Here is a 27,935-nt window from a genome sequence, read left to right on the forward strand (position 1 = left end):
ATTAGTTTTATACTATCATTTGACTTTATGAGCCCAATGTTACTGAGTACAGCAATATACTACATTGACAGGAAATGAAATTAATTTCCATTTCAGCTGAAAGTTAAAATACATTCTTATAGTGCCTACAGAGAATTTTAATCTTTTTTTAATGTTTTTGGTGTGGATTTGTGAAGTTGATCACTAGTGAACCTTTGTATCACATTATATGCACTCAATCAGCACAAGTACTTGCAGACTGTTTATGCAGTAACTCTTACTTTAAACCCACAATTTCATTTTTGTGGTTGGTAGTCACCCATAACACAGTCACAGTGCAAAATTCAGGCGAGTTGTAACTGGTGATATGTCAGGATAATATTTTATTGTGAAAGTCAGTGGAATGAGTTAGGTCAAGCTACTGGAAATGGATTACTTGTTGGTATCATATATTTTATCAAAAGCTGTGATTGGTATTGTGGAAAGCTGTCATGTACTTATAACTATTGAGTTAATACATTGTCTCTTACACATAATCATTGCCAGTCATGTAGTTTACAGCATAATTGTGCAGTAATGCAGATGTGTAATAACAGGGTTTTTGTTCTTGTTTGCAGTGGAGTTATTGTTTCAGTTGACCAGTTATATAAGTGGTGGATTGTGCTGTTTCCATTGTACTACAGAAGACATGGAAGTATATATATTCAACAGTGCAGACATTAAATGGGGCAGCTGAGTACACACTGAACGAGATTAAGATGCTGTTCTCAGTATTCTCAACAGTCCAGCTATGGGCATTATTACTGATAATGATCCATGTGGTCTGTCGCACACTCCAAGTGATAAAGGGTGGAATTGTTTGTGATGCAGAAATAAAAATATTTAACTAGTTACAACTTCAAACAGATTTTAAGGTGTTTGCAAGTATTTCCAACATTCACATAACGCTGAACTTAGGATCTCTTATTAGTTAGAACAAGACATCCATTTCATAATTTTCACATCATATGTGTTAACTAGGAATTTTCCGTAGCTTCTGTTGTAGTTTTGTATAATTGCAATGTTGACTCATTTGTCAGTGAGACATGTCATATATATCTACAGATAATATGGTTTTGCTTTATAGTTGTACAGAGAACAATGTATAACTGATAAGAACATTTAATAAATTATCAAAACAGGGCCTCAAAGGAATGTCTCACAAGTATGAAAGATGACACTGAATAAAAGAATCAGGTTAACTGCACCATTTCAATTATTTTGACAAGTCTTATACCAGATATGTTCTGAGTTGCATGTTCTTGCTGATAGATCAGTATTATACCATAATTTGACTTTATGAGCCCAATGTTACTGAGTGCAGCAATGTTTGAGGTGTTCATGTATGTACATTACATTTGCAAGGAATGAAATTTAAAAAAAAAATCCTACTTTTTGTTACTAATTGAAATGTTACAAACAGCTGCTTTATTAGCTGGCATTGCAAAAAGAAAAAAACTAAAATACAACTAAATACAGTTCTGGGGTAGAGTCGCCAACAAACTCCCAGGCACTGGAACTAATACAGGAAAAACTAGCACTTGAAGAACTGTTGCCTACTACAAAGCCTAACTCCTAACCCAGTCTTCCCCAATGGCACTTTGACATGAGCTTAAGTGTTGGACTGTAACCAGTTGGCATGTGACATGGCCAGCTTTCATTGGCAGGAACTATCTGCAGTGGTTCCTGGTTTGGCTTAAATAGTCACCCTTCAAAAAGGGATGTGCTGCTCCTTGTGTCTCATGACCAGATGGAAGTGTGATTTTTTGGTGCAGCCAGTGACCTCATGCTGTTGCCAGGCTCCTGGCTATGTAAGTAGATATAAATGTTGAATTGAATTGAATTTTATTTGAACCTGTAAGATTACTTAGTGTACAGTAAATGTACGTGTAATATAGGACATGTCAAAGTATTAACATTCATTATCACTTATTTTTCTACACCTTTAGCTTACATTTTTACATAATTGATAATGAATAACAATATATACAAATTTAATGGCATAAGTATTCTGCAACACTGTGAAACTCTTTTTCAATGAGATGGTCTTTAAGTTTCTTTGGAAAGTCATTGTCAAGTACACTATCTTGCAGGTTTTTAGGCAGACTTCTTAGTAGTCTGTTACCAGAGTACTGGGGTCCTTTTTCTAGCATTGCCAGTTGGTGGGGTATGCTCCGTACTTCATTCTTCCTTCTTGTATTGTGGGTGTGTACACTAGCATGTGTAATCCAGTCCTCACTACCTTTTGTGATGTACATTATTGTTTTGTATATACACAACAATGAAAAAGTTAAGATACCTAACTTCTTCAAACAGTTTCTTCACATTTCAGAGGTCTTTCTCCTTAAAATGGTCCTAATTGCTTTTTTTGTGATGTGAATACTCGTTTTGTCTCTTGTTTGTTTGAGTTTCCCCACACAGTCACTCCATACTGTAAGTATGGTTCGAAAAGTCCATGATACACAGTACACAGAAGGTTCTTGTCTGAATGCTGTGATAGCTGCATCATTAAGAATATGACAGAGCTCAGTTTCTTACAGACTTTATTAATATGTTTTTTCCATTTCAGTTCATTATCCACAAGAATACCTAAGAATCTAGCAGATTCTACTTCTTCCAGCCTTGTTCCATCAACCTCTAAATCCATGTCTACAGCTTTCTCCTTGTTTTTAAACACTGCATAAATAGTCTTTTTTAGATTTATAACCAGTTCATTTTCCAGCAGCCATTGAGCTGTGGCATTTGCAGATATGTATGCTCTTCTCTCAAGCTGTTCCATATTTTGGTCACTATTTAGTATTGTCATGCCATCAGCATACAATATTTTCTTTTCTTCGTCCTCAACACCTATAACATTAACAAACACATTAAATAACAATGGCCCCATTACCGAACCCTACGGCACTCCTTATTTGATGGGTTTGGTTTCTGATTGGTATGAGTTTCCTAATGATACATACTGCTTAGTTGCCCAATTTTTGTATCAGCATTTCATGGTCAGTGGTGTCAAATGCTTTGGAAAGATCCAGAAACATTGCAGGCACAACCTTTTTCTCATCTGTGGGCTGTAAAATGTATTCTGTTAGACTGGCAATTGCTGATTCTGTAGATTTACCCTTTCTGAAACCATGTTGTGAGGGTATGAGAATGTTATGTTTGTCGAAATAATTAACTAATCTGGTATACATAAGCATTTCTAGGATTTTCGAGAAACCTGATATCAGTGAAACTGGTCTCTAGTTGTTGGGGTCATCCTTATACCATTTCTTGTACACTGGCACCACCTTCATTATCTTCAGTTTTCTTGGAAAAATTGCATCTCTGAAAGAACAGTTTGCTATGTTCTGCAGTGGTGTTATTATCTGCTCACTTACCAGCTTTATTACATGATTTGATATTTCATCATCGCCAGCTGATTTCTTGGACTTCAGTTTCTGTATAGTTTTCCGTAATTCATCTTCCGTGACTGGTCTCAAGAACATAGTACTGCATGATCTTTTTGGTACCTTAATACCCTTCATTCGGAAGGACGACGGTTCAATCCCGCGTCCGGCCATCCTGATTTAGGTTTTCCATGATTTCCCTAAATCACTCCAGGCAAATGCCGGGATGGTTCCTCTGAAAGTGCACGGCCGACTTCCTTCCCCATCCTTCCCTATTCCGATGAGACCGATGACCACGCTGTCTGGTCTCCTTCCCCAAAACAAACCAACCAACCAACCTTAATACCCTTCTGTTTTTGGCTATTTCTCTCCAATTTTAAGTTTTCTACTACACTGATATAGTTATTATTCAGTATGTTTGGTATTTCCTTGACATCTGTGACCACTGTGTTGTCTACTTTAATATACCTAATACCTTCTTCTTTGTTTGACCCATCTTTTTCCTTTCTTTCAGCATTGATTGCATTCCAAGGTGCCTTTGCCTTGTTGTTTGAGTTCATTATGGTGGTGTCAATTGCTCTTGCTTTGGCTTCTCTTTTTTTTTCTATACTTCTTTTTTAACATTTTATAGTTTTCAGCTTCGCCCATCCGTCTCAGATCCTGAAGCTTCCTTCACTGTTCTAGTATTTCACTGGTAATCCACTGTGTTTGATCTTGCTGCCTTTCTTGTCTCTTTACTTTGGGAAATGCTTCATTTAAATAATACTTAATTGTTGAAATAAATGCATCATATTTTTCATTTACACTCTGGGCCAGTAGGGTTTCATTCCAGGTTTCCTTACTTAACATTGTTCTAAAGATGTTGATATTTTGTTCACTGATGATCCTAATTTCTTTGGTTGTTCATTTTGGTTATGATACTGTGTCATTACTTCTGCAAAAGCTGATTAGTTGTCCATGATGATCAGATATTGCTGTATGAACTACATGTGACTCATAGTTACACATATTAGTAATTATGTTGTCAATAACTGTCTCACTGTGTGAAGTCACTCTTGTTGGTGCAGTTATTGTTACTTTCCTGTTATGCTGTATTAACAGTTCTTCAGAATCCTGTCTTATTTTTGTGTCTTCTCCCATGTCAATGTTGAAGTCTCCACATACAATAAGATTTCTCTTCATATTCATTCTCAATAAGCTAGCAATTCTTTTCAGAAAGATGCTAATATTGCCACATGGTGACCTGTACACACAAAACACTCTAAAATCAACTCACTGCATCCAATCTCATAGGCAACTAATGCTCATGACTATTTCAGAGTGTATTTAAAGTAATTATATATAAAAACAAAGATGAGGTGACTTACCGAACAAAAGCGCTGGCAGGTCGATAGACACACAAACAAACACAAACACACACACAAAATTCAAGCTTTCGCAACAAACTGTTGCCTCATCAGGATAGAGGGAAGGAGAGGGGAAGACGAAAGGAAGTGGGTTTTAAGGGAGAGGGTAAGGAGTCATTCCAATCCCGGGAGCGGAAAGACTTACCTTAGGGGGAAAAAAGGACAGGTATACACTCGCACACACGCACATATCCATCCACACATACATGTATGTGTGGATGGATATGTGCGTGTGTGCGAGTGTATACCTATCCTTTTTTCCCCCTAAGGTAAGTCTTTCCGCTCCCGGGATTGGAATGACTCCTTACCCTCTCCCTTAAAACCCACTTCCTTTCGTCTTCCCCTCTCCTTCCCTCTATCCTGATGAGGCAACAGTTTGTTGCGAAAGCTTGAATTTTGTGTGTGTGTTTGTGTTTGTTTGTGTGTCTATCGACCTGCCAGCGCTTTTGTTCGGTAAGTCACCTCATCTTTGTTTTTATATATAATTTTTCCCACGTGGAATGTTTCCTTCCATTATATTGTATTTAAAGTAAACTTGATTTGCATCCTAATAGTGGTGTTACTCGTGCCACTCTTTTGAGTGGAAAAAAATTTTTAATAGACATCATCTTTTAGATGTAGAAACACATTTTGCAACTTTTGTTTATATCATACAACTCTGTTTTTGTGATGTGATTACAGCAGCAGAAGGATGCTATACTAGCATGACTTATAAGGACATCAAGGTGATGAAGACACCTTTAGCAATACCTCACTGTCTTTGAACAAGGTCACATAATAGGGCCATGGGAGGTTGTATGTTCCTTCTGCAATACTGCAGAAAGACTTGTCAGGAATGTAGTCACTGTACATGATTACTGGTAACGGTCATCAGGGGAACATATGATCGAAAGAAGATGGCTCCGTATGGCCATGTGGCACTTCCGAAGGGTAAGACCATTGTGTTTGCCATATGGCTGTTGCACATCATACTGTATCTGCAGCAGCAATTTGTGCAGCAGTTGGCAGCACAGTGACACAATGAACTATTTCTAATCAGTTACTTCAAGGATAGTAACAAGTCAGAAGCCTTGTTGCGTGCATTCCACTGACCCCAAACCACTGCAATTTTCGAGTTCAGTGGTGTCAAGTGAGAGCTCATTGGAGGGCAGGATGGAGGTCTGTTGTGTTTTGTGAAGAGAGCTGGTTCTGCCTCAGTGCCAGTGCTGGCCGTGTATTGGTTAGGAGCAGGCGATTTGAGGATCTGCAGCCAGCTTGTCTGCATACTAGACTCACCGGACCCACACCTGGAGTTATGATATATGACAGCAGGAGTGCACTCACAGTTCTCCCACGCATGCTGATGGCCAATTTGTAAATCAATCTGATGGTTTGACCTGTAGTGTGTCAGTAATTAACAGCATTCTGGGGAAGCTTCCCAACAGGATTCATCTCTGGTGTCCCTCTATGATTTTTACACTCCCACCCCACACTTTCATAAAATACTAAATTGGTGATCCTTTGATGTCTCAGAATGTGTCCTACCAACTGATTCCTTTTTTTGTGAAGGTGTTCCACATTTTTGTTTTTTCCCCCAATTCCATTCAGTATGTCCTCATTAGTTACAGAACCTACCCATCTAATCTTCAGCAGTCTTCTGTAGCAGCACATTTCGAAAAGTTCTTCTCTGCTTGTCTAAATTGTTTATTGCCCATGCTTCACATCCACACATGGCTACACTCCATACAAATACCTTCAGAAAAGACATCTTAACACTTAAGTCTAAATTGGACATTAACGAATTTCTCTTCTACTGAGACTGCAGTTGTGTGTGTGAGGTTCATTTGTGTGTGTGTGTGTGTGTGTGTGTGTGTGTGTGTGTGTGTGTGCGTGTGAATATGCATGTCTACTGTTGACGAAGTCCTTAATGGCTGAAAGCTTTAATTGTCAGAGTCTTTTTGTTGTGCCTATCTGTGACTCAACATCTCTGCTATATGGTGAGTAGCAACTTTCCTTCTCATAATATTGTTACATTCCATCCTCAATTTTCCATTGTTTGATGGTATAATTACACACCAATACACGTGTTCAATAACAAGCTTTTTTGATCTTCTAAAAAGAAGGAGTTGTAATTTCAAAATATTGACAGTGATATAAATATTCTAATATGCTGAGGCCAAAGTGCTTCAGAAGACAAGTAAGTACATATTTAACAGTTCAGACATTAAATGGGCAACTGATTACACTTTGAACCAGATTTAGATGTTGTTCTCTGTATTCCCAACAATCCAGCCACATGGGATTCATGATTTTTAGGTTTTCGACATGTTGTATGCTATGTTATAATGAAATGCTTGCTGTGCTTATATAAGTTTTCATAAGAGATCTCGTATGCATCTTGCTCAGCAGGAATAGTCATGAGTGCTCCAAGTATAGTGTAAAATTATATACATGGAGCTACTGCACAATAAGGTTAAATACACAGAAACAAGAATCTGAGTAAAAAAATTCTCATATCAGTCTGTATACATTGTTTTGAGATGCACACGTATAATAACAGTTAAACACTGTGGTATATAATTGACCTTATTAATTCAAATAGACAAGAGACTATCCCATGGGTTTCCAAAGTTAATAGACTGTTATGTAATTCCAGTTCGGCTTTGCAATCAAGCTTGACTATCTTTTATTCTAGTATGTTTGTATTGCAAGATTCTACGCCATGTAAAGAAAATTTTATTGATGCTGAGTTCAGAGAGAGCACAAAGAATGTGATTCACTAATCATGTGGTTATTATATATGTTGTTTCTGTTCTTGCAGATGTGTACAAGAGGACACACACCACATATGTAATTAAGGCAAGGATGGCTAATGATCACTTCAGTGCAGATGCGCATAACACTCGAACTCATAAGGGAATCAGTGAACTCCCACAAGTAACGAGAATAACAGGCAAGGGGCACTGCATCAGTATTGTGTGTTTAAGTTAACAATCTACATCTGATGCAGGTGTCCTAGGGCAGTCCTTGCAGTTACGATGACACTGTGTCTGGATGGCGCAGTAGTCAGCACATCTGCCTAGTAAGCAGGAGACCTGAGTTTGAATCCCAATCCAGCAGAAATTTTCAACTTTCAATTTCGATTTAAATCAATGATCACTGGCAGGTATTGTCATTAACTCCTTTGTGCCTTAAGTATGACACACAGCTATTATTTGAGAATTATCTATCAAAAAAGAATGGTTCGAGAGCCAATGTGTTTATCAGCAATATATAGTCTTTGAAGATATTAGTATTTTGGGGTATATGTTCATTTTAATATAAGGCGCAATTTGTGATTCATTCTTTATAGTGTCCTTGTAGTGTAAGGTTCTTCATTTGCATAGTAATTTGTGCTTTTTTGTCATGGAAGTAATGCGTAATGTTAATAAGTGTGTCAGTGGGAAGAGCTGCTTGTAGTATGGTACATGTACTGAGTCCTTCTGTCATGTGTGTTTTGCTAATGGCACATTGATTTCTGTTTACAGGTAATGATATCATTTTCAATACATTTTGGTGTTGTGGTACTATGTGCATGTCAGGTCCTTTGTCCAAAGTAATTTTTCCTATACAAGTCAATTATTTGAGGTAGGTATCTTATGTGAGTAATGTGATATTAGTAGTTTCTGTAACTTGTAAAATGAAATACATTTTATGACATGAAGTGTATTCTTACATATCAGCGTTATACTAGCATGTTTCCAGTCAGTCACAATTGAAGGGTTTGGAGCAAAAGGGTGGTAACTCCAAAAGTCACGAAAAACTGCTTATTGCATCTGTGTATGCCATAAAATTAGTTGCCTATCTGATGCAACAATGAGGCAGATTCACTGGAAACTGATGGCAATACATGTGATTAAAACTTTAATACCTTTTGCATTTTGGGCAAAAAAGAGACTCTTCCAAGATGTACCTCTCTCTTGCCCCAATGTGTTTCAGCAGTTACGCAGTAGCGAGAAGCACATTCTGACTCTTGTGCACGTTGCTTTGAGTTCTCCAGCTGGTAGTTGGTTAAATATTGGAGAGTAGTGATGTGAGTGAACCTTGAGCAGATTCAGGCAGTGACACAGGAAATGAATCTTCACAGGAAAATGTAAATGAGAGTTATGAAAGCAGGTGAAAGTGGTTGAGAAATCCAATGACGTGGAAAAAGAATCTGAGGAAGTTGAGAAGTGCTAGGAGTGAAGAATGTATAGGTTTTACTGGAAAAGTTATATCAAGCAGGAAGCCTGCTACAGACTGCAGATGCAAGGGAAACTGCTTTTTAATTCTCACAGATGATGAGAAAACTGATGTCTTCACATTGTTCTGTGGAATAGAAAATCAATAACATCAATACTTAAGTGGTTCAATAACAGTATGAAGTATCATGAAATGTAGACCAACAACAGGGCAAGGGGTTGTTGAGATTGCAGTTTCAAGTTTAAGGTACATGTGAAACGCAACATTTTCAGAAATGAATGTCTGTTTATATGTTGCTATGTAGAGTAGTGGAGTTTCATTCTATATTGTTTCTGTTTAGGTTAGGATGGGACAAAGGGAACCATTTTTTGAACCATCTACTGATGCATTTTACTGTTGTCAACTTTGGATGTATAACTTCTGTGTCTATGGAATCAATAATTAGACAGCATTCCTATATATGTATGATGAATCGACTGGAAAGAAAAGTGCAAATGAGACAATCAGCTTTCTGAAACACTACTTTGGGAATATATTGAATGGAGATATTAGACATCTATACACATTCTCAGACAACTGTTGTGTGGGGGAAAAAAAAAAAAAAAAAAAAAAAAAACAGGAATATAAGAAAATAGTGAAAAGTGAAAAAGACATCACCATCAAAGTCCTGTGTAATCACTACTACTACTACTACTACTACTACTACTATAAATAGTGACTTTGAGTCATCAAAATCCTTAACTTCCTAGAAACCTTTAAAGGTGACACCAAAGATAGATTTCTAGTGTCTACTTACTGAGTAATGTATTTTGTGTCATTCACAACAGTGATGTCATAGAATGTAGTGTATCTGCAAGCATCCCTATCTTTTGCAGGTTCATGCTGCTGAAGCAATCTCAGAATATTACCCTCACTGCTCAATGTGCATATTAAGGAAAGCTGCCATTAAAACTCGCAAAACTAAAAGACATGATGACATTGGCAGAGTAGTACATACCACATAATGACAAGCAGTACTATAAAGCACTGAAGTGTACATTACGTGAGGGAAGTGCAGACTGTACTGACTATCTTACAGTATTGAACATTCATCATGCAGTGGTGACTAGTTTTGTTTTATTGTGTTTGCATATTTGGATTCAAAGAGCATAAGTCTTCATTCTACATTTGCTTTGTCATTTTCCACTTTAATGATTTGGATAATCAAATATTTAAACATATTTATAATATTTTGATCAAAGACAGATGTAACTTCATGTTATTATTTATATTAATATAAATAGTACTAATTGGTCTGAACTTTCAAATTGTATCCTCACACCACCCCCCCCACCCCCCACACACACACACAAAGTTATCGCTGTCTTACACGAATCAGACCCTTCAGTTGTTGCCTGGGATACTGCTCTTGAGAATGCATTATATTTGGAGCAATGTAACTTTCAGATGCTACTTTGGCATTATTTTGAGGGATTTGATTTATTGTACCCTATGCCCACTATAACTGGCGAAACATTGTGTTGTCTGCTGTTCACTCCAGGAGATAAAATGTGGCATTGTTGGTAATGTGGATATGAAAATTTTCAACTAACTAAAACTTCAACTAGATTTTAAGATTTTTGCAGATATTCCCAACATTACGTAGTGTTGCACTTAGGGTATCTTATTGGTTAAAATAGGACATCCATTTCATAACTTTTATATCATGTGTGTTCGATAGGAATTTTCCGTAGCTTTTATTGTGGCCTTGTATAGTTGAAATGTGGACTCATTTGTCAGAAGCAGGTAGGTTCAAGCTACTGAAAACGGATTCCTTGTTGAAAATATATTTTATAAAAAGGTGTGATCTGTGTTGTGAAAAACTTTCATTCTTTTACAACTATTGAGTTAAAATACATTGTCTCTTACTTATATTTATGCCTAACATCTAGTTTATGGTATAATAAAGCACTAATACAGATGTTCAGTAACAGGCTTTTTTGTTCTTTTTTGTAATGGAGTTTGTTTTTCAGTTGACTAATGATTTTAGTGTTGGAATGCACTGGAAGAAATGTACTCCATAAGATAAGGAGGTACATATTTAACAGTGCAGACATTAAACAGGATAGTTGAGCGCACATTCAACCAGATTTTGAAGTTGTTCTCACTTTCCAACAGTCCAGCCACACTGCACTGGTGTATGAGAATTTAATTTTTAGGTTATGACAATATAGGAAACAGTCTACATCCTATCTTATGTCCTCAATTATGAAACTTTTGCTGTGCTTACATATGTTTCTATAAGAGATCTTATATGATGGTTGCTCAATTAGAGCAGTCCTGAGTGCTCAAAACTGATTTGTCATGGTGTGATGCAAAATCATATGCACTGAGCTACTGTGCAGTAAGCTTACAAACACAGAAATGTGACCAAGACATGAAAAATTCTCATTTCAATTTTTATAGCTTGTTACAATAAAAGAGATACTCTGTGGTATATAGTTGACCACATTAATGCATGTAGCCAGCAGTCCATCCCTCGAGGTTGGAAGTTACTAGACTGTTACATAATTCCATTTTAGCTTAAAGTCAAGTTTGTCTTCCCTTTATTCTGCTTTGGTAGGTATGGTAGGAGGGGCTGGCTGCAGTTCACAAACAGCTGAATGCCAATGTGGAGGCTGGCCATCTGTCCTCACCTATTTGTCCTGTGGGTGAGCAGCTCGCTGCTCCTTCAGCAGAGTCCGAGCGGGTGCATTATGGAGCCACCTTAGGAAGATAATGTTCACGACTGGAAAGAGAGTCAATGTGTACTCATTGCACCTGCTGGGGGGGGGGGGGGGGCTTCATCAGAGATGTGAAGACAGCCTTGCCTGTGGCTATTGAGAGTGCAGGCTGCAGATGTTTGCAAGTTGTGACACATGTTGGCACCAACAGTGCCTGTCACATATGTTCTGAGGCCATTCTCTGTTCATATAAGAATCTGGTGGAGGTAGTGAAGGTTGCTGGTCTCTCATGCGGGGTGCTAGCAGAGCTCACAATTTGCAGCATTGTTCCCAGAGTTGGGCAATACCTTTGGTTTGGAGTCAAATGAAGGGTCTCAATCAGTGGCTTTGTTGACTCTGTGAGTCTTGGCTGCAGATTTCTATACCTGCATTATTGGGCGGGGATTTTTAGGACTCACCCTGATATGTCAAGGTTTCACTAAACAAAGGAAGCAGCTACGTGGGTAGCAGAGTACTTGTGGAGAACACACAGAGTTTTTTAGGCTAGGTGGTAGTTTTAGGTATTCTGATGAGTGCTCACCAGTCGGCACACAGAAAGGGAAGTCAGACTACATTCAACAAAGTTTCTGAATTTACTGCCCTTCAGGAAAGTTCTCACACTCAAATTATTCACGGGACAGAGAGCTAGCCTAAATATTAAGTAGGAAGCTCTGAGACATTTAGTGAGTCATGGAATGTATATTGGACAGACAGATGAGATACCACAGAAGGCTCAGTGTCATTGCAGTTGACAAAAATATTGTCTCTATTGTGGTCAAAGTTGAGTGTGATAGTGAAGTTATCTGGTCACTTATAACAGCTGTAGGTGAAACCAAGTTAATTGTTGGATGCTTTTACCAGCCACCCAATTCTTCTGTGACAGTTCTAGAGTCATTCAAAGAAATTCTGCTCTCAGTAGTACGTAAATACTGAGATTGGGGAATACTTATTGGAGGTGACTTTTACTGACCATGTACAAATTGGAACATCTATAGATTCATTGTTCAGGGGGGGATACAAATAGACAGTCTTGTGAAGTACTTTTGAACATGTCTTGAGAAGCTAGTTCAGCAGCGCAAACTCAGTGGAAATATCTTAGGCCTTGCAGCTGCAAACAAGTCAGACCCTGTCAACAGTGTCAGTATAGAGATGGGTGTTAGTGATTACGATGTCTTTATAGCAACTATGGTTACAGAAGTTGATAAATCAGTGAAGAAGGCTAGGAGAGTGCTTGTATTAGAAAGAGCAGATTAGTAGCTGTTAGCATCTCACTTAGACAATGAACTGATGTCACTTATTTCCAATAGAGGAAGTATGGGCAAAGCTTAAACAGATTGTGAATTCTGATCTGCAGAACTATGTGTCTTGTAAGTGGATTAAGGATGGAAAAGAGCCACCATCATTTACCAATGAAATTCAGCAAATGTTGACGAAGCAAAGGTTGTTGGACTCTCGGTTCAAAAGAGAACATGCAAATGATGACAGGCAAAGATAAGATTTGTGCATCTCAGAAAAGATCTATGTGCAAAGTGTACAACTACTTCCACTGTCAAACATTAGCAAAATATCTGGCTGAGAGACCAAGATAATTCTTGTTCTATGTAAAACTGCAAAGCAAATTTAAAGCTTCCACCCAGCCACTCATTGACCAGTCTGGTAAGGCACCTGAAGGTTGGAAAATGAAAGATGAAGTCTTAAAATCCACATTTTCAAACCAATTATGCAAAAGAATCATAAAGGCATAACATCATTTGACCATCGAACAGACTCCCGTGTGGACAACATAGTAATAAGGATCCCCACAATAGAGAAACACCTGATAGAGTTGAAAACAAATAAGTTAACAGGTTCCCAATTCAGTTTTACAAAGAGTACTCCTTGGAATTCACCCCTTACTTAGCTTACATCTATCATGAATCTCTCACTCATCACAAAGTCTCAAGCAACTGGAAAAAGTGCAGGTGACTACTATATATAAGACGGGCAAAAGAATGAACTCACAAAATTTAGGTCAATTTCCTTAAATGGTTTGCTACAGAATTTGTGAACACAGAGTCTGAATGTAATAAATTTCCTTGAGACAGAAAAGCTTATGTGCATGAACCAGCATGGTTTTAGAAAGCACCTCTCATGCCAAACTCAGCTTGCCCTTTTACCACATGATATATTGTGAACTATGGATGAAGGGCAACAGGTAGATTCCGTATCTCTAGATTTTCAGGAAGCCTTTTACAGTTGCCTCACTGCAGACTGTTTATGAAGGTAAAAGCATATGGTCCCAGACATGTGAGTGGCTCGAAGACTTCTTAAGTAATAAAACCCAATATGTTGCTCAACAATAAGTATTCATCAGCCAAGGGTATCATCAGGAGTGCCCCAGGGAAGTGTTGTAGTACTGCTGTTGTTTTCTATGTGGGTAACTGATCTAGCAGGCAGGGTTGGCAGCAATCTGCAGTTGTTTGCTATTGATTCTGTGGTGTACAGGAAGATGTGGAAGGTTAGTGACTGTGAGAAGATATAAAATTACTTAGGCAAAATTTCTAGTTGGTGTGATGAATGGCAGTGAACTCAAATGTAGAAAGAATATAAGGTACGGCAGACAAATAAGGAAAAAAAACTGTGACATTTGAGTACATGATTAGTAGTGTCCTGCTTGATACAGTCATGCCATTAAATATCTGGGTGTAACATTGCAAAGTGATATGAAATCAGATGAGTATGTGAGGATTGTGGTAGGGAACGCAAATGACTGACTTTAGTTTATTCGGAAAATATTGGGAAAGTGTGGTTCAACTGTAAATGAGACTGCATGTAGCATGCTAGTGTGACCTATTCTTGAGTAATCTTTGAGTGTCTGGTATACACACCATGTCATATTAAAGGAAGGTATAAAAACAATTCAGAGGCAAGCTGTTAGATTATTTGCAGATAGGTTCAAAAAACTTGCAGGTGTTACAGAGATGCTTTTGGAACTCAAATGGATATTCCTGGAGGGAAGGCACATTCTTTTTTTAGGATGTCTTTTCAGAAAATTTAGAGAACCAGCATCTGAAGCTGACGTCAGAATGATTCTACAGCCCCCAACATACATTTCACATAAGCACCATAAAGATAAGATACAAGAAATTAGGGCTCATATTGAGGCATGAAGATGGTTGATTGCCGGCCAGTGTGGCTGTGCGGTTAAAAGCGCTTCAGTCTGAAACCGCGTGACCGCTACGGTCGCAGGTTCAAATCCTGCCTCGAGCATGGATGTGTGTGATGTCCTTAGGTTAGTTAGATTTAATTAGTTCTAAGTTCTAGGCGACTGATGACCTCAGAAGTTAAGTCGCATAGTGCTCAGAGCCATTTGAACCATTTTAGCCAAGATGGTTGATTCTCCCTCATTCTATTTGCAAATGCCACAGGAAAGGAAATGACTAGTAATGGTACAGAGTACCCTCCACCATCCACCATGTCTTAGCTTGTGGAATACATATGTGAATGTAGACTGCAGGATCCTACACAATGTAAAGAAAATATTATTGATGCTGAGTTCAATGGGAGCAAGTATTCTTGGTGTTGTTTTCTTACTTATATAAAAGGAGCTTATAGGTCCAAAGTTAATTGCAGATATGCTATACATGTTGTGCTTGTACAGAGGAAAAGCAAGGTATAAGTTACATCTGAAAAAAGTGCATTTGATGTTGTACACATCTCAACTACTTCATCAGCCAAACTACATGTGCATTTCCAAAGGCCAATAGGTGCCAGCTGGTGGGCCTTTTTACCTGATGAAATTTGAATACAGAGCAATAAAATCTCACCATTATGCATTTCTATGCAGCAGATCTCCAAAGCCTCCAAGTTGCACAAGTTCTTCAACATTGTGGAGCACTGTAACATTTACAGGTACAAGGCACTTATGGTCACTCTAAAATGTACTGTCTATTCAGATTTGAATTGTTTTTTGAAAGATGTGCAGTATGAGCAGCTGTCTCGATAAGAACAGTTATTTTGTTATTCCCTTATAAGTCATGATAGTATAATGTCCTTCTGATACTGTAATGTTTTATAAGACATGGGAGATATTTAAGATTTAGTGTTCTTAAGTATGAAACACAGCCATTATTTGAGAATTATCTATAAAAAAAGAATGATTTGAGATTCAATAATTAATATCTATCTCTTAAGATACTCTCCTTTTCTCTTTTTTAGTAGTAGGTCATTTCAATGTGAGGTACAATTTCAAAATCATTCTTGTAGCGTAAGGTTTTTTAGTTGCATAGTAATTTGTGCTTTTTTGTCATGAGAGTAATGCACAGTAATAATAAGTGTGTCTGTGGAAAGAGCTGCTGTAGGATAGTAGATGTACTAAACCTTACTCTCATGCATATTTTACAAATGACACATTGTATTCTGTTTACAGGCAATAACATCATTCTCAAAACATCCCCAGTGTTGTAATACTAGGTGCATATCAGGTCCTTTGCCAAAAGTAATTTTTTCCCCATAGCAGTCAGTTCTTTGAGTTAGTTAAATTTTGTGTATCAAGTGACATTGGTAGTTTCTGTAACTTGTAAAATGAAATACATTTTATGACATGAAGAGTATTCGTACATATTAGTGTTATACTTACACATATTTGGTGAGTCAGAATTTTCGCCTGTGATATCAGTATTCTTGAAAAACTTAAATTCTGAAATAATGCATCAGCATTATCTTGCAGAAAGTGATTTATTGTACCCTATGTGCATTGTAACTGATGAAGCACATTGTTGTCTGGTGTTCAGTCCAGGAGATAAAAGGTGGCATTGTTGGTAATACAGAAATCAAAATATTTAGCTGTCTACAACAGCAATCAGATTTTAAGCCATTTGCAAGAATTCCCAACGGTTATATGACATTGCACTTAGTGTCTTGTACTAGTTGGAATAGTACATACACTTGTAATTTTCACATCATGAAAATTAGATATTTTTCATAGCTTTTGTCATGACATTGAAGAGTTCAAATGTGGACTCATTTGTTAGTAAGAGGTGTTGTATATAGAGAGACATAAAAAAAATCACATCACAAAGGAGGAGTTGTGCAACATAAACAAAAGTTGGAAGGCATGTTTCTATATCTAAAAGATGATGTCTATTAAAATCTTGTGCCAGTCACATAAAAGTGGCATTAGTAGCACCACTATTAGAATGGAAATCAGGTTTGCTTTAAATACACACTGAAATGGTTGTGAGCATTAGTTGCCTATGAGATTGGATGTGGTGAGTTGATGTTAGTCAAGAATGTCTTCAAGGTGGCAAAGATGCCATTATCAACACCTCACTGAGTTTCCACGAGGTCATGTAATAGGGTTATGGAAAGCTGGATGTTCCTTCTGCAATATTGCAGAAAGACTTTGCAGGAATGCAGCCACTGTACATGATTACTGGTAGCAGTGGTCATGGGAACATTTGGTTGCAAGAAAACTGGGCTCCATATGGTCATGTGGCATTTTCAAGAGTTAAGACCATCGGGTTTGGCATATGGCTGTTGCACATCATACTGTATCTGCAGCAGCAATTTACGCAGCTGTTGGCACCACAGTGACACAACAAACTGTTAAAAATCAGTTACTTAAATGACAGCTCCAAGCCAGAAGCCGTGTTGCACGCTTTCCACAGACCCCAAAGCACCACAATTTGCGACTTCAATGGTGTCAAGTGAGAGCTCGTTGGAGGGCAGAATGGAGGTCTGTTGTGTGATTGGAGATCTGTTGTGTTCCCTGATGCTCAGTGCCAGTGATGACCATGTATTGGTAAGGAGCAGGCCATTTGAGGGCCTGTAACCAGCCTGTCTGCATACATAGCACTGGACATACACTTGGAGTCATGGTCTAGGATGCAATCTTGTATGACACTGATGGCAAATTTGTATGTCAGTCTGGCAATTCGACCTATTATTCTGCCATTAATGAGCAGCATTCCAGAGGTGTTTCCAACAGGATAACACTTGCCCATTATCAATTTTGTAACCCAACATGGCCCACATGTGCCTTGGCTTGCTTGATCACCAGAACTGTCTCCAATCATGCACATACGCAGCATCATTGGACAACAACTCCAGTGACATTCACAACCAGTGTTAACTGTCCTTGTATTGACCATGCAATTAATTCTACATTAATTATTTTTTGTTTTGCAATTTTTATTCCCATTAGTGTATATCCAAGGACAATATGTTTTTGCTTTGTAATCTTGCAAAGAACAATGAGCAGTTGTAAAATAACATTTGACAAAACAGCAAAACAATGCTTCAGTGGAGTCTGTCAAATGTAAAATGACATTATATGAAAGAAGCAGGAGAACTGCATCAATTCAATTATTTTAACACGAAGTGTCACATAGGTATATCCTCAGTTGCATGTTCTTGCTAATGGACTAGTTTTAGACCATCATTTGACTTTATGAGACTATAGTTACTGAGTGCAGTAATGTTCGAGGTGTTCATAAGTATAATTTATATCCACGGGAAACAAAACGGTGGCTGGTGTCGCTGGTCCCCAAGGCAGAATTCAGCTGAAACCTGAAATACTTTTTTGTTGTTCTTCGGGTACGGATCTGTTGTGCCACTAGTTAACTTTTCTGACAACCACATTATTGTAGGTGGGGTCTTCAGTCCAAGACTGTTTTGATGTATCTCTCCATGTTACTCTTTCCTGTGCAAGACTCTTCATCTCCAAATATCTACTGCAACTTACATCCTTCTGAATCTGCTTGCTGTATTCATCTCTTAGTGTCCCTCTATGATTTTTACACCACCACCCCATGCTTTCATAAAATACTACATTGGTGATCCTTTGATGTTTTAGAATGTGTCCTATCGACTGATTTCTTGTTTTAGTAAAGTTGTGCCACAATTTTTTTCTTACCTCCAATTCTATTCAGTATCTCCTCAATAGTTATGCAACCTACCCATCTAATCTTCAGCAGTCTTCTGGAGCAGCACACTTTGAATGCTGCTCTTCTCTTCTTGTCTAAATTATTTATTGTCTAAGTTTCACTTCAGCACATGGCTACACTCCATACAAATACCTTCAAAAAAGGCATCCTTACACTTAAGTCTGTATTGGATGCTAACAAATTTCTCTTCTTCTTGCAATTGTGAGTCAAAATTGTATATCTTCTCTACTTTGGCCATCATTAGTTAATTTTCTGCCCAAATACCAAAACTCGTCTACTACTTTAAATGTATCATTTCCTAATCTAATTCCTCAGCATCACATGATTTAATTTGACTACATTCCATTACACTTGTTTTGCTTTTGTTGATATTCATCTTATATCCTCCTTTCAAGACACTGTCCATTCCATTGAACTGCTCTTCCACGTCCTTAGCGAAACAAGATTTTGAAATGTTAATGGGGGAGAAGGGAAAAAAGAGATTATAGAAGAAATAGGAATAGGACATTCTCAGACAGTGTGTTTGTGAATGTGGAAACCATGTTTGATCTGTTGTCACAATAGGAAACTTATGAGCCACAAATAGATGTAGGAGTAGACAGGACATAACAAACTTTGAAAAAGTGTTTGAAAAGTATGAAGTCAGAAGAAGCTGTAAAGAAGAAGAAAGTTTTGTTGTTAAGTAGCTCACCATGGTAGAGGTGTTGGCCAACTGTTGCAGGATGAACTAGAGTCAGATTACCAGGTCACAAATTCTTTTAAACCTATCGCAAGTCTGGTTCAGGTGATAGAGGATATAGGTTCATTTTGCTAAGACTTCACAAAGGAAGACACCATGGTAATAATGGGTGGGGCAAGCAACAGCATAGATAAGAACCATAATTATTCAGTTGAGAGTAACGTGGTAAAGATAGCTTTAGCAATGAGACATACTGGTTTGGACTTGGGACTGTTTTCAGGCACCATGACCGGCCTCATTTAAACTCTCCTGTTAGGAGAGTTACTTTAGAGGTGGAATGGCTGCTTGGATCAGGTATGGGGTCTCATATCAGTGTGGTTCCTGCTGACTCTATCAGCAGGTGGGACTATACTACTCATGGCATTCACATCAACAGGAAAGGGAAGGGAAAACTAAACTGTATGTGCTAATAGCAAATAACTTAAGATGGCGGGGGGGGGGGGGGGGGGGGGGAGGGGGGCACTGTCACAAGTGATAAAGAACCAGTGGGTACAAGTGACAGATCAGCAGTTTTTTCAGGGTGTGGAGGGTAGAAATAAAATATGTTCAAAGACAGGCTGAAAATGACATTCACATTGATAAAACAGGCAGCCAGAAAGCAAATTTTAATGTGCACAATTCTTGCAGACAGCCTCTGATTGAAACTAGAGATACTCAAAAACTGGCAGGAAAATTAGGTTCATCCAGTTGTAATTCAGCCAGTGCACGAAATCAGTTATCATTATTTCATCAAAATCTCTGATTACCAAGGGGGTAAGCTTGATGAGTTGCTTATTTGTGTTGAAGAATTAGAGTTGAGCAAACCAGTTGATATACTCTGCTTCTCTGGACATCATCTGACCACTGGTATAGATATGTTAAATGTTACAGGATTCTAGTTGCCTTCTTATTTCTGTTAAGAAAAAATGGAGAAAGGAGGAGTTGCCACATTTGTCAGAAACTGTTTTGATTTCAAGAATATTGATATTAATAAATTTTGCTCAGAGCAACACTTAGAAGCTTGTACAACACAAATAGTATTTCATAATAAGTCCTTTATAATAGTAAGTATAGACAGATCACCTTCAGGAAATATTAATAACCTCACCACAAAAAGTCTGGAAGCCCTGTTGTCCCATCTCATGGTAAAAAAAAAAAAGGAAATAGTGGTTGCTGGTGATTTTAATGTGGACTTATTGAAAAGCTCTGTTGGTGAACAATTATTGCAGTCAGTAAAACTATCATTCATTTTGGTTCCTACTGTGAACTTTACTACTAGGATATGTAAATGCTTCAAGACTGCTATTGATAATATCTTTGTAGACAAATCTAGGGAAAAAGTCACATCACAAAACCAATATTAAATGGGCTATCTGATCATGACATGCAGCATCTTGTGTTAAATGTTAAAGCTTGTCAGGAAAAAAAACTATTAAATCTGAGTACAGGAGGGTAATAAATAAGTAAAAAGTAGAGAAATTCAGGAAATTGCTCAAAGACGTGAACTGGATAGATGTTTGCAATACTTCTGACTCAAATGTAAAATACAAAGTGAACATTAAAAAGTTACCTCCATGTTTGAAAATTGTTTTCCCCTAAAGGTGACTCAAATCACATGGAAGTCAAAAAATAAACTGTGGTTTACAAAAGAAATAAAGATATAATGCGGGATGAAAAGGAGAGTGTATCTACTCTCTAGAAACAGCTTTGAAGTTAGAATTGTAATGCATTACAAAGAATATAGCAATAATATTCAAGCAAGTAATCCATAAATCGAAGTAGCTTTATTATGAAAAAATATAATTACATCAGGCAACAAAAGAAAAACTGTATGGGATATAGTGAAGACAGGTGGGGCCAAAAAGGAAGAGGGACACATAGCTCTAAAAATAAATGAGACTTTGATAACAAGTGCATGCGTTGCAAACCTCTTAAACAAGAACTTCATTTCTGTTACTGACAGCTTGGAGTAATCAGGTTCATTGAACAGTGCAATGGAGTATCTGAGACCAGTCTTTAAAAATAACTTCAGTAAAATGGAAATGGCACTCACGTCTCCCAAATAAGTAGTATCCATCATAAAATCCTTAAAATCTAAGTATTCCAGTGGGTGTGATAACATATCAACAAAGTTAATCAAAGAGTGTTGATGCGAAATGAGTTCCATCTTAAGTTATTTGTGTAATCAATCCCTTATCAGTGGAACATTTCCAGACTAGTTAAAATATACTTAAGTTAAGCCTCTTTAGAAGAATGGGGATAGACAGATACCATCAAACTATTGACCAATTATTTGCCGGCTTTCTCAAAAATATTTGAAAAGGTTGTGTTTAAGTGTCTCATTAAGCATCTGACTACAAATAATATTTTGTCCTTGTCACAGTTTGGATTTCTTAAGGGTTCTGATACAGAGAAAGCTATTTACACTTACAGTGAGAATGTGCTTAATTCGTTAGATAATAAATTAGAGGCTACTGGCGTTTTCTGTGACCTGTCAAAAGCCTTTGACTGTGTGAACCACAGCATTCTCTTAAGTAAATTAGAATATTATGGTGTTACTCGTAATGCTGCGGAATGGTTTGAGTCTTATCTATCTAACAGGAAACAAAGGGTGTCATCAGGAAATACCTGTGAAGTAAGCAGTCAGTGTTCATCTGACGGAATTGATTACATGTGGTGTTCCTCAATGTTCCATCTTGGGTCCATTGCTTTATCTTGTGTACATTAATGACCTTCATCTGTTACATTGCCAGCTGCTAAGTTTGTTTTGTTTGCAGATGATACAAACATTGCAATAAGTAGCAAGTCAGGTACAGATTTAGAAATAGGTGCTAATTAAATTTTCACTGACATTAATATGTGGCTTAAAGCTAATTCACTGTCATTAAACTTTGAAAAGACCCACTATATGCAGATCAGAACCTGTAAGAGATTTCCTTGCAGCATGTGTATAACATATGAAGACATGCAGACTGAAGAGGTTGACAGTGTTAAATTTCTGGGACTACAACTCGATAATAAATTCAGTTGGGAAGGGCATACCACAGAACTGCTTAAGTGCCTAAACAAGTGTGTATTTGCAGTGAGAATGTAGTCAAATGTAGGAGACATAAATATAAAAAACTAGCATTCTTTGCTTAATTTCATTCTATTATGTCATATGGGATCATATTCTGGGGCAACTCATCAAACTGATCAAAAGTTTTTAGGGTGCAAAAGCATTGATAAGAATCATTTGTGGTGTACATTCAAGAACATCCTGTAGAAACCTGTTCAAGGTTTGGTATTCTAACCACTGCTTCTCAGTGTATTTATTCCTTAATTAAATTTGTTGCAAGTAACATATCTTTATTTCTATCCAATAGCCCAATACGTAGTATCAATACAGGGAATAAGAACAATGTACATAAAAACCTAAAATCACGTACCTTGGTCCAAAAAGGGGTACAACATTCAGGAACACACACACATTTTCAATAAATTGCCAGCAACCATTAAAAACCTGGTTTCAAATAGCCAGAGTCTGAAAGACTTTTTGATAGGCAACTCCTTCTACTCTATGGATGAACATCTTAACAGGGACTTTTAGACAAGCTTAAGTAAAAATGTCTGTTAGATTTCAGTTTTGATAGCACTTGATCACAGTAGTCAAGATTAGGTATTTTGTGTATAATAAATTTATTAACAGTGCATAACAATGTTTCATTCTGACAGAGTGTTAACTCTGTAAATATTAGCTGTTCCAGTTTACCGCATTGCATTCACCTATTTCTACAATCTCCTGACAAATGATCAGGGTAATAAGCATTATATTCAAATGCTTTATGTTTTTATGGTATACTTTCTGACATGTTCCACATCCATGAGAATCATCTCATTTTTTGTGTGTGTGGGATGAAAACTGAATCTAATCTAATCTGCTGTCTCTGACAGAATTACAATGTCATCAGGGAATCTCTAATTCTTTATTTCCTGTCTCTGAACCTTAATCTTTGCTCCAAATGTATTTTTGGTTTCCTTTACTGTTTGCTAAATGCATGCATTGAATAACATTTATGATAGGTGGCTTCCTTTTAATGCCCATCAACTCCTATGACTGCCATTTGGTTTCTGTACAAGTTGTAAATATCCTTTCAATCCCTGTAATTTACCACTGCTACCTTCAGAACTTCAAAGAGAGTTTTCCAGTCAACATTGTGAAAAGCTTTCTCATCACATTATGCACTTTCAGTTGCCACAAATACCTTCAAATTGTTTGCAGTCACTCTTAATTTAAACCCTTGATTTCAGTTTTGTGGTTGGTAGTCATCCATAACAAATTCACAGTATAAAATTGTGGTTGCTTGTCATTTCTGATATGTTTAAAAAACCTTATTTTTGTGAAAGTTGGTTGTGTGAGGTAGGTTCAGTCTACCTGAAATGGATTATTTGTTGATATCATATATTTTATCAAAAGGTGTGATTTGCATTGTGAAAAGCTTTCATCTACTCATAACTATTGGGCCAATACATTGTCTCTAACTCATATTCATCACCAGACATCTAATTTAGCTTATGGCATAATTACACGCAAATACAGATATGCAATAAGAAGCCTGTTTGATCTTGTTTTTAGTGGAATTGTTATTTGAAAAAATTGACAGTGATGTATGAGAGTTGTTCCAAAAGCTATGCCTCCAATTTTTTGGTGACTTTTGATGTCCATGCCAGATGTAATTGGTGTAGTGTTAATGCTTGAACCTTCCTCTTTTATTTGCAGGTGGTTTTGTTGTCCTGCAGTAGTGGGCTCCAACAGAGGAGTCTTCCAACATGGAGTCTGATATGGACATGCATATAAAACAGCTATGTATGATTGAATTCCTCACTGCCGAAGAAATCACACCAACTGAAATCCACTGACACTTGCTAAAGGTGTATGGAGACAATGCAATAGACGTGAACACTGTGAGGCGATGGGTTGCAGCTTTTTCGAGGTAGTGGAAATGGTTTGCATGGCAAGCCAAGGCCTGGTCGACCCTGTACAGCTATCATCCCTTGCAATGAAGAACATCATGATTAACTCATCCAGGCCGATTGGCAGCTAATGACCAGAGAATTGTGTAGAAAGCTGAATGTCGGCTGTAATGCCTTGGAAACAGTGTTGGAACATCTTGGTTATTGCAAGATCTGTGAACATGCGTCCTGGTGGATCAATACGAAGCTCGAGGTGACAGTTTTCTGAATAGCATCGACACCAGAGATGAGACATGGCATCACCACTTCAAGCCAGAATCCAAACGACAGTCCCTTGAATGGCGACATGTGAATTCTCCATCAAAGAAGAAATTCGAGTCACAGCCATCTGCAGGCAAAGTGATGTTCACAGCCTTCTGTAATAGCCAGGATGTGGTCCTTTTGGATGTCCTGGATCCTGGAGAAACTTTCAATTCAGCATGCTACAGGATGACACTGACTAAGCTGAAAGCCTGAATTTCCAGGGTGAGGTCAGAGAAGAAGACCGCGGTCAGAGAAGAAGACCGCTTTCAACTGCAACATCATAACACCAGACCCCACACCAGTTTTGCAACCACACAACTCACTGCAAAATTGGCTGGACTGTCTTACCACCTGTACCATACAGTCTGGATTTAGCACCTTCAGACTTCCATTTCTTTGGGCCTCTAAAAGATGGACTACATGGTGAACATTTTCAAGACTCAGATGCTGTTGTCAAAGCTGTAAGGAAGTGGTAAGCCTCAGCTGGTTCTAATTTTTAGAAGTGTGGCATGGTGGCATGGTGGTGTCTATGTGGAAAAATGACAGTCTGTAGCTGACATATTGGTCTATTTAGCTATGCTGTTGTGATTTATGTATACCCTGTAGTTTCCATGTATAAATACAGAAGGCCTTACTTGGGGAATAACCCCTTGTAAGTGTTCTAATGTGCTGAGGCCAAAGTACCTCAAATGCAAGGAAATGCATATGTAACAGGTCAGACATCAACTGATAACACATGGAACCAGATTTAGACGTTGTTCTCAGTATTGCCAACAGTCTGGCAACATTGCATTGGTGTTTGTGAATTGTGATTTTTTAGGTTTTCAACACATTGTATGTTATGTTATCGATTATGAAATGTTTGCTGTGTTATATATGTTTCATAAGAGATCTTGTATGCTTTGTGCTCAGCAGGAACAGTCATGAGTGCTCCAAGTATAGTGTAAAATTATATCCATTGAGCTACTGTAGAAAAAGGTTACATACACAGAAACGAGAATCTGAGTAAAAAATAGTTTATTTTGAGATGCACACATATAGTAAAAGTGAAACACTGTGGTATATAATTGACCTCATTAATGCAAATAGACAAGAGACTATCCCGTGGGTTTGCAAAATTACTAGAATTTATGTAATTCCAGATTGACTTTGCAATCAAGCTTCACTATCTTTTATTCTATTATTTTTGGATGCTAGATTCTACACCCTATAAAGAAAATGCTATTGATGCAGAGTTCAGTGAGAGCACAAAGAATGTGATCCACTAATTAAGTAGTTATTATATATGTCATTTTTGGTCTTGCAAACATGACCAAGAGGACACATGCCACTTTTATAATTAAGACAAGGGCAGCCAATGATCACTTCAGTGCAGATGCACGCCGCACTTGAAATCTTAAGGGAATTGGTGAACTCCCACAAGTAATGAGGATGACAAGCAAGGGGCACTGCATCGGTAGTGTGTGTTTAAGTTAACAATTTACACCTGACTCAGTTATGCTAGGGCAGTCCGTGCAGTTACAATGACCACTGTGTCTGGATGGTGCAGTGGTCAGCACATCTGCCTAGTAAGCAGGAGACCTGGGTTTGAATCCCAATCCAGCAGAAATTTTCTACTTTCCACATTGATTTAAATCAACGACCACTGGCAGCTAATGTTATCAATTCCTTTGTGTCTTAAGTGTGATACATGGCTATTTTTTGAGAATTATCTATCAGAAAAGAATGGTTTGAGAGCCAATATGTTTATCATTACTATCTAGTCTTTGAAGATATAATATTTTGGGGTATATGTTCATTTTAATATAAGGTGCAATTTGAGAGTCATTCATATAGTGTCCTTGTAGTGTAAGGTTCTTCATTTGCACAGTAATTAGTGCTTTTCTGTTGTGAGAGTAATTTATAATGTTTATAAGTTTGTCAGTGAGGAGAGCTGCTTACAGGAATTTACTGAACCCTTTGTCATGTATGTTTTGCTAATGGCACATTTATTTCTGTTTAAGGTAATGATACCATTTGCAATTCATTTCAGTGTTGTCATACTATATGCATGTCAGGTCCTTTGTTAAAAGTAACTTTTCCCATATGAGTAAATTATTTGAGGTAGGTATCTTGTGTGAGTCATTTGATGTTAGCAGTTCGTGTAACATGTAAAGTGAAATACATTTTATGATACATAGAGTATTTGTAGATATCACTGATATATTTACACTTGTCCTGCCAGCCACAAATGTTGCCTCAGATGCTGTTCATGAGAGTGCATTATATTTGGAGGAATATTACTCTCAGATGCTACTTTAGCTTTATTTTGAGTACATGATTTTTTGTACCCTACGCCCACTGTAATTGGTGATACACTGTGTTGTCATCTGTATACTCTAGGAGATAAGGGGTAGTGTTGTTGGTAATGCGGATATGAAAATTTTCATCCATCTAAAACTTCTACTATATTTTAAGATGTTTGCAAGTATTCCCAACATGTATGTGGTATTACACATATGATATTTTATTGGTTAAAATAGGACATCCATTTCCTAATTTTCACACCATGTTGGGAATCTTCCATAGCTTTTATCATGGCTTTGTGTAGTTGAAATGTGGATTCATTTGTCAGGAAGATGCAGCTCCAAGCTACTGGAAATGGGTTACTTGTTGGTATCATACATTTTATCAAAATGTGTGATTTATTTTGTGAGAAGCTTCCATCATCTTACAATTATTGAGTTAAAACAAATTGTCTCTCACTTGTATTCATTGACAGACATCTAGCTTATCATTTAATAATGCCCTAATACACGTGGTCAATACCAGAACACCAAGGTTTATGAAGAAAATTCAGAAGATGTTGAGGAAGCAAAGGCTCTTGTTGCACTCTCGGTTCCAAAGAGAACATGCAAATGATGACAGGCAAAGATAAGTAGAAATTTGTGCATCTGTGAAAAGATCTATGTGCAAAGTGTACAACTACTTCCACTTTCAAACGTTAGCAAAAGATCTGGCTGAGAGAGCAAGATAATTCTTGTGAAGAACTTTTGAACATGTCTTGAGAAGCTAGTTCAGCAGCACAAACTCAATAGAAATATCTTAGGCCTTGCAGCTGCAAACAAGTGAGACCCTGTCAACAGTGTTGGTATAGAGATGGGTGTTAGTGATTACGATGTCTTTATAGCAACTATGGTTACAGAAGTTGATAAATCAGTGAAGAAGGCTAGGAGAGTGCTTGTATTAGAAAGAGCAGATTAGTAGCTGTTAGCATCTCACTTAGACAATGAACTGATGTCACTTAT

The 27,935-nt window shown here is 37.5% G+C and overlaps 1 long non-coding RNA gene and 1 other non-coding gene across 2 annotated transcripts; both read left to right on the top strand.

Annotated features, from left to right (window-relative positions):
* The first annotated feature begins 1,464 nt into the window (after positions 1–1,464).
* LOC124556639 lies at positions 1,465–26,763 on the top strand. Its single transcript, XR_006968636.1, has 4 exons — positions 1,465–1,829; positions 7,608–7,952; positions 8,314–8,413; positions 24,152–26,763. It is a non-coding gene; the product is annotated as an uncharacterized LOC124556639 (long non-coding RNA).
* Positions 26,182–26,254, top strand: Trnat-agu. The gene has a single exon. It is a non-coding gene; the product is annotated as a tRNA-Thr (tRNA).
* Positions 26,764–27,935: the final 1,172 nt, after the last annotated feature.

The sequence above is a fragment of the Schistocerca americana genome, chromosome X, assembly GCF_021461395.2.
Source record: "Schistocerca americana isolate TAMUIC-IGC-003095 chromosome X, iqSchAmer2.1, whole genome shotgun sequence".
In the NCBI taxonomy this organism is placed as follows: domain Eukaryota; kingdom Metazoa; phylum Arthropoda; class Insecta; order Orthoptera; family Acrididae; genus Schistocerca; species Schistocerca americana.